Raw genomic sequence first — 7,052 nt, forward strand, 5'->3', positions numbered from 1 at the left:
GAACGGTCAGCTGTTGTAAACACATCCGACCGTTCTTCTCCCTGGAATGATCACAGAGTTCCTGTGACCCTTCTATATAGGATCACGGGTCTCTGTGATCATTTCACAAGCCCCTCCCCACACAGTTAGAAACACCCCCCTAGGCTTACATTTAGCTCCCTGATCACCGACTGTGTTAACCCCTTCCCTGCCAGTGTCATTATTACAGTAACAGTGCATATGTATAGCACTGATTACTGTAGTAATGTCACTGGTACCCCCCAAAAGTGTCAAAAATGTCAGTTAGGGGTCCGATCTGTCCGCCGAAATGTTGCAGTTCCGCTAAAAATCGCAGATCACCGCCATTACTAGTAAAAAAAAACCAAAAAAAAAAAACAATAAAAATGACATAAATCTTTCCTGTAGTTAGTAGACGCAGCTACTTTTGCGCAAACCAATCAAAAGACGCTTATTGCAATTTTTTTTTCTTACCAAAAATATGTAGCAGAATACAAATTGGCCTAAAATGTTAAAAAAAATTTGATTTTTAAATTTTTTTTTGTTGGAAATGTTATCCACTTCCCGCCCGCCCTATAGGCTATTGACGGCAGGAAGGTGGTTGTATTATCCTTAGCCGCCGTCATATGATGTTGAGCGGGATAATGCGCCCCGGGAGGCGCACAGAGTGGTGATAGGTGCTGCGGTCTGTCACTCTGACACACCGCATCTCCGATCTCGGTAAAGAGCCTACTGACGTAGTCTCTTTACCATGTGACCAGCTGTGTCCAATCACAGCTGGCCACATAGTAAATAGGAAGAGCCGTTGATCGGCTTTCCTTAGTTCTTTCCTGACAGGCACGAGTAGTGGAGAGCTGATCTGCGGCTCTCCTGACAGGGGGGGGGGGGGGAATCTGTGCTGGTAATCAGATCATTGATTACCATTACAGACCCTTGGGGGATGCCACTAGAGCCACCAGGGATGCCCACCCATGGCCACCGGGGATGCCCACCCATGACCACCAGGGATGCCCACCATGGCCATCAGGGATGGCAATCAGTGCTCAGGGAGCCTGCCAGTGGCGCCCTTCCCATCAGTGCTGCCCACCATTGCCACCTATCAGTGCTGCCCACCAGTGCTGATCATTGCCATCTAACAGTGCCGCCCAACCGTGCCCATTATTGCCCACCAGTGCTGCCTATCAGTGCCCATCAGTGCCGCCCATCAGTGCCTATCAGTGCCGCCTATCAGTGCCCATCAGTGCCGCCTATCAGTGCCCACCAGTGCTGCCTATCAGTGCTACCTATCAGTGCCACATATCAGTGCCGATCAGTGCTGCATATCAGTGCCGCCTATCAGTTCCCATCAGTGCTGCATATTAGTGCCACCCCATCAGTGCCTGTCAGTGCGGCCTCATCAATGCAGGAAAAAACGTATCTATTTACAAAAGTTTATAACATACACAAAAAAAACGTTTTTGTTTTTTTTTTCAAACATTCAGTCTTTTTTTATTTGTGTAGCAAAAAAGAAAAAACCTTGCGGTGATCAAATACCACCAAAAGAAATCTCTATTTGTGGGGGGAAAAAATGACATCAATTTGGTTTAGGTACAGCGTTGCATGACTGCGCAATTGTCATTTAAAATGCAACAGCGCTAAAAGCTATAAATTGGCCCCCGGGGGCACGCAGACCGCATTATCCAGCTCAACTTCATATGACGGCTGCTCAGGATAATGCAATCACCTTCCCACAGTGAACTGCCTATAGGGCGGCCGGGAAGTGGTTAAGGGGGCAAATCCTTTCCGGTGTTCCGTGAAAAAACCATACCCGTGAGAAAACCATACCCTCGTCATTTCCGGTTCAGCTACGGAGGGTATGGATTTCTCACGGTAGTTAAACTTGCGGCGGGTACATTAAAACAGCTCCTCTGCAACATAAATCTTCTCCGCTCCTTCCCCTGTCACTTCCCTCATCTCCGGTAATAAATATAAAAGCGGATCACGGAGCCGCGATCGCCGTCACATTTACGTCTCATATACCAGCAGCCGCTTTTATATTTATTACCGGAGATGAGGGATGTTACAGCGATAGGAGAGGACATGATTTATGTTGCACCCGAAGTGTTTTAATGTACCCGCCGCAAGTATAACATTAGAGACAGTGCCGTGATCATTTCATGCCCACCGAGCATGCGCACTTCTCAAATTCTTTCTTCTTCAATCACGTATCCGGGGCTCTGAGCATGCGCACTGCTGCGCTGCTCAGCTGTTTCAGACCGGAAGTGACGAGGGTATGGTTTCTTCACGGGGTATGGTTTTTTAACGTTACACCGGTCCAGAACTGGTTAAAGAGGTTGCAAACCCTCTCTTGGAAGTTGTACTTATAGGTCGGCCTTTAAGAAGTCTTTCCTATAGGTACTGTAAATATCTCCTAAACTTGCACCGTTTAGGAGATATTTACTTTTAATGCAGCCGATGACGTAATCGAAGGAACGGCCACCCGTGCCGTTTCTTCAGAGCCCTGTGCCGGGAACAGCGGCTACCGCACACACGCGCGGCAGTGATGTAATCGTGCTTCTGGCCAATCAGATTGCCGGAGGACGCGAACCAGGAAGCAGGATGGCCGACATGTCTATGAGCAGGTGGCACTGCGGGGGCTTCGTTCTAAGGTATTTTATAATGAGCTAGTATGCAATGCATACTAGCTCATTATGCCTTTGTCTTACAGGGTTTTTTTTTTTCTTTTTTTTTTTGGGGGGGGGGGGGGTTTACTTCCTCTTTAAGGAAGTGTAACTATGTCATGGTCAGAGGTGACGGTTTCTCAGCAGCTGGGTGATGTGTGGAGGTAAATGAAGAAGTCCCGGGGAAGTCCTGCAGATCATTCATCATTCTGAGTCATATCAGCTGCTGCCTTATTCTTATTGCTACTTAACCCCTTCATTATGAAAATATTTCAAATCCCAACGCCTGAACTTTTGCAACTTTGCTATGTGTTAGGAAAGTTTTACATACAGACATGTCCAAAAATATGGGCACCCCTGCATTTCTGTTGTATAATGCACCACTTTGCCCAGAAAATACCTCCAATTACAAATGTTTATTTCTTTTGTTTGTATTGGTATGACACAAAAAAAGTGGAGAAACAAAAAGCCAAATCGGACACATTCCACGCAAAACTCCAAAAATGGACCCGACAAAATTATTGACACTCTCAATTTAACCACTTGCTGACTCCCCGCCGCAGATATACTGCGGCAGGCCAGCTCGGCTGTGCGAATCGACGTATGGGTATGTCGGTCATAGGCGTGCGGACAGGGTGTGCCGGGTGTGCCTGGGCACACCCTAATCACCTAGGGCACATTAGCATTATCGCTCTGTTTGCCAGTGAGGAGATGGGAAAGATCTCCCTCGGACCTGCTCTGCCATAAGAGAAGTGCCACACACTTCTATTTCTCTTTGCCAGCAGGGAGAGTAATGTATGGGGGCCATGTACATGTAGGCAAACACATGCATGTGTATTTAAACTTTGGGGTGCACACCCTAATGCAATAGGCTGCGCACACCTATGATGTCGGTTCATAGGAGCGATCCATTAGACCATCGGCACTGATTGGCGCCGAGCACCCACGATCTTACCCGCTGAGAGAGAAGGACGGTCTGCAATTGTAAACGCAGCCGACCGTTCTTCTCTCTGGAATGATCACAGAGAGCCTGTGATCCTTCTATTTAAGTCCTACAAGTCTACAAGTCCCTCCCCCATACAACTAGAAAACACCCCCTAGGCTCACACTTAACCCTTTGATCACCCCTGGGTTAACCCCTTCCCTGCCAGTGTCATTAGTACAGTAACAGTGCATATTTTTAGCACTGATTACTGTAGTAATGTCACTGGTCCCCCAAAAGTTTCAAAAATGTCAGTCAGGGTTCCGATCTGTCCGCCGCAATATCGCAGTCCCGCTAAAAATCGCAGATCACCGCCATTACAAGTAAAAAAAAAAAAAAATGACATAAATCTTTCCCCTAGTTTGTAGACATGATAACTTTTGCACAAACCAATCAAAATACGCTTATTGGCATTTTTTTTTTTTTTTTTACTAAAAATATGTAGCAGAATACAAATTGGCCTAAAAGGATAAAAAAAATTGATTTTTAAAATTTTTTTGAGAATGTTATATAGCAGAATGTGAAAAATATTGTTTTTATTTCAGAATCGTCGCTCTTTTTTTGTTTATAGCGCAAAAACTAAAAATCGCACAGGTGATCAAATACCACCAAAAGAACACTCTATTTGTGGGGAAAAAAGGACATCAAATTTGTTTGGGTACAGCGTCGCACGACCGCACAATTGTCCGTTAAAGTAACGCAGTGCCGAATGGCAAAAAATGTCCTGGTCATTAAGGGGAAAAATCCTTCTGGTCCAGAAGTGGTTAAAACTTTGTAGCACACCCCTTGGAAAGAATAACTGAAATCAGTTGCTACCTGTAACCATCAATGCGTTTCCTACACCTCTCTGCTGGAACTTTGGACCACTCTTCTTTCGCCGACTGCTCCAGGTCCCCCACATTGGGGGGGTTCCTCTTCCCAACTGCTGATTTGAGATTTCTCCACAGGTGATCTATGGGATTTAGATCTGGACTCATTGCTGCCCAGTTCAGTACTCTCCAGTGCTTTGTCTTAAACCATTTCTGGGTGCTTTCTGATGTGTGCTTTGGGTCATTGTCCCGCTGAGAGACCCAACTTTCTGACACTGGGCCCTAGAACTCTAGTCTAGTCTTAAAGCGGAGTTCCACCCAAAAGTGGAAGCTCTGCTTATCTGCTTCCCCCTCCCCCCTCTGGTTCCACATTTTGCACCTTTCAGGGGGGAGTGGATACCTGTCAAAAACGGTACCCAATCCCCTTTCCGTGTGTAGAACCCTCCTAGGTAGGTGCTAGATAACAGCATCTATTGCTCCTTCTTCTTGTCAGGGGAGCCTGATCTATTTGGTTCCCTTTTACATGTTTCCAGGTGTGATTCACTGGGTCTGAGGGAGTGTCCCCACTGTATCCAATGAGAGAGCTTGTTGGACAGTGGAGGAAACCCAGCCAGTGACACATTGGATTTTGTGGGAGCCCCAGGGGCAGGGCATTCTTGCAATGTATCCTGGGATTGCTCATAAAAGCCAGGGGGGACATGTGACAGGGCGTCTTTGGGAGGAAGCAGTGTCCCAGGAGGAGGTGGATGGCTGTCTCTCCTCCTGCTGTGTGTGAGGAAGGTGGTCTTAGGCAGCCGGCCTAGTGAACCAGGTGTGGAGCTGAGCTGCAGAGGATCCAGTGTAGCTGACGGTGGAGTCTCTCGGGAAAAACTTTGTCCGTGAGTACTAAGTGACTTGCCAAAGGGTCTGCCCAGGAAGGGGGGCCTCTCCAGCGAAGTTAGGGGATCAGGGAGCCAGAGAAAGAGTTACAGTAAAGGGGGTGCCGTGTAGAACCGTGAAGAATAGGAACAAAGGGGGTGCCTAGTTGGGCCCTGAAGTGCGATTCACAGAGATTTGCCGGCGTGCACTCTGTTAGATATAACCTTTTGGGGCTAAAACAATGCACAGGCAGACAGTCTGTTGTTTCACTGAACACTCCTTCCTGTTCTGAGCAGGAACTCTTCTTTATTACTCTTTGAGGCATAGACAAAACATGAACTCACAAATGTAACACTGCCATCTAGTGGTCATACAATGTAATAGGCACACAGCAATGACATACAGTATTTGTTGCTGATTAAATACAAACCTTGTATGCTAACACCCCCACTCAACAACTACTATCTATGTCAATCCCATTTCTGATCTAAGATCCACAAATCTGGTTCTAGCTAGTGGCTTTGTCAAAGCATCAGCAATCATTTTTTCCGACTCACAATACACAAGTACAATCACTTTCTGATCAACTAAGTCATGAATGTAATGATGTCTGACATCGATGTGCTTGGTTCTTCCATTAATTTTCTCACTTGTTGCAAGCTTAATGCAAGCCTGATTGTCCTCAAATAAGACGGTAGGTTCTGATGTTGCTTCTCCAAGATCCTTGAGTAATTGCTGTAACCACACAACTTCTTGACTGGCATAAGCTGCAGATATGTATTCAGCTTCTGTAGAGGACAATGCCACTGACATCTGTTTCTTGCTGGACCATGATATAGGACTGTCTCCCAATTTTAATAAGTAACCACTTGTGGATTTGCGTGTGCTGTGATCACCTGCCCAATCGGAGTCCACATATCCCACGAGGTTTAAATCACCACTTGCTGACAGTTTCAAATTTAAGTCTTTTGTCTGTTTCAGATATCTCATAACTCTTTTGATCGCATTCCAGTCTCTTTGACGTGGTTTATCAACTCGCCTGCAAGGAAGAGACATGCTGGCTGCAATGTCTGGACGTGTAGTGGTTGCAATGTAGAGAAGTGCCCCCACTGCTTATCTGTATTGTTCATTGGATGTGAGAAGATCATCTTCTCCTTCTAACTTTGGATAGACTGTATCCATAGGTGTGCTTGCTCCTTTCGCCTCTGTCATGTTGAATTGCTGAAGAATAGATTCAATTTTTGCACTCTGATTCAACAGGAAACTTCCATCTTTCTCACGCTGGATGTCAATTCCAAGATAATATGTCACTTCACCTAGGTCTTTAGTTTCAAAGTGCTTGTTGAGTACTCCTGTTAACTTTGCAATTTCATTGTCGTTTTTGTGAGCAATGATCAGGTCATCTACATAAATTAGCAGATACATCCACTCAGTGTCTACTTGTTTAGCATATAGGCACGGATCAGCTTTGCTTCTTGTAAATCCTTCATTTAGTAGAACTTGATTAATCTTCAGGTTCCATGCTCGAGCTGATTGTTTAAGGCCATAAAGAGATTTATTCAACTTGCAGACAAGATGCTCTTGTCCCTTTTTCAAATATCCTTCTGGCTGTGACATGTAAATTTCTTCTTCAATATCACCATTAAGAAAAGCTGTCTTAATATCGTGATGTTTCACAATCATTGTACGCATGGCAGCCACTGTCATTAGTGTTCTGAAAGTACTTTGTTTAGCAACTGGAGCAAA

General features: G+C 45.5%; 1 pseudogene across 1 annotated transcript; it reads right to left on the reverse strand.

The window, feature by feature from the left end:
* Positions 1-5,893: 5,893 nt before the first annotated feature.
* Positions 5,894-6,518, reverse strand: LOC309559609 (annotated as a pseudogene). The gene has a single exon. The product of its transcript is annotated as an uncharacterized misc_RNA (transcript).
* Positions 6,519-7,052: the final 534 nt, after the last annotated feature.

This window comes from Pelophylax lessonae, assembly GCF_965119305.1.
Source record: "Pelophylax lessonae genome assembly, chromosome: 1".
NCBI lineage: Eukaryota > Metazoa > Chordata > Amphibia > Anura > Ranidae > Pelophylax > Pelophylax lessonae.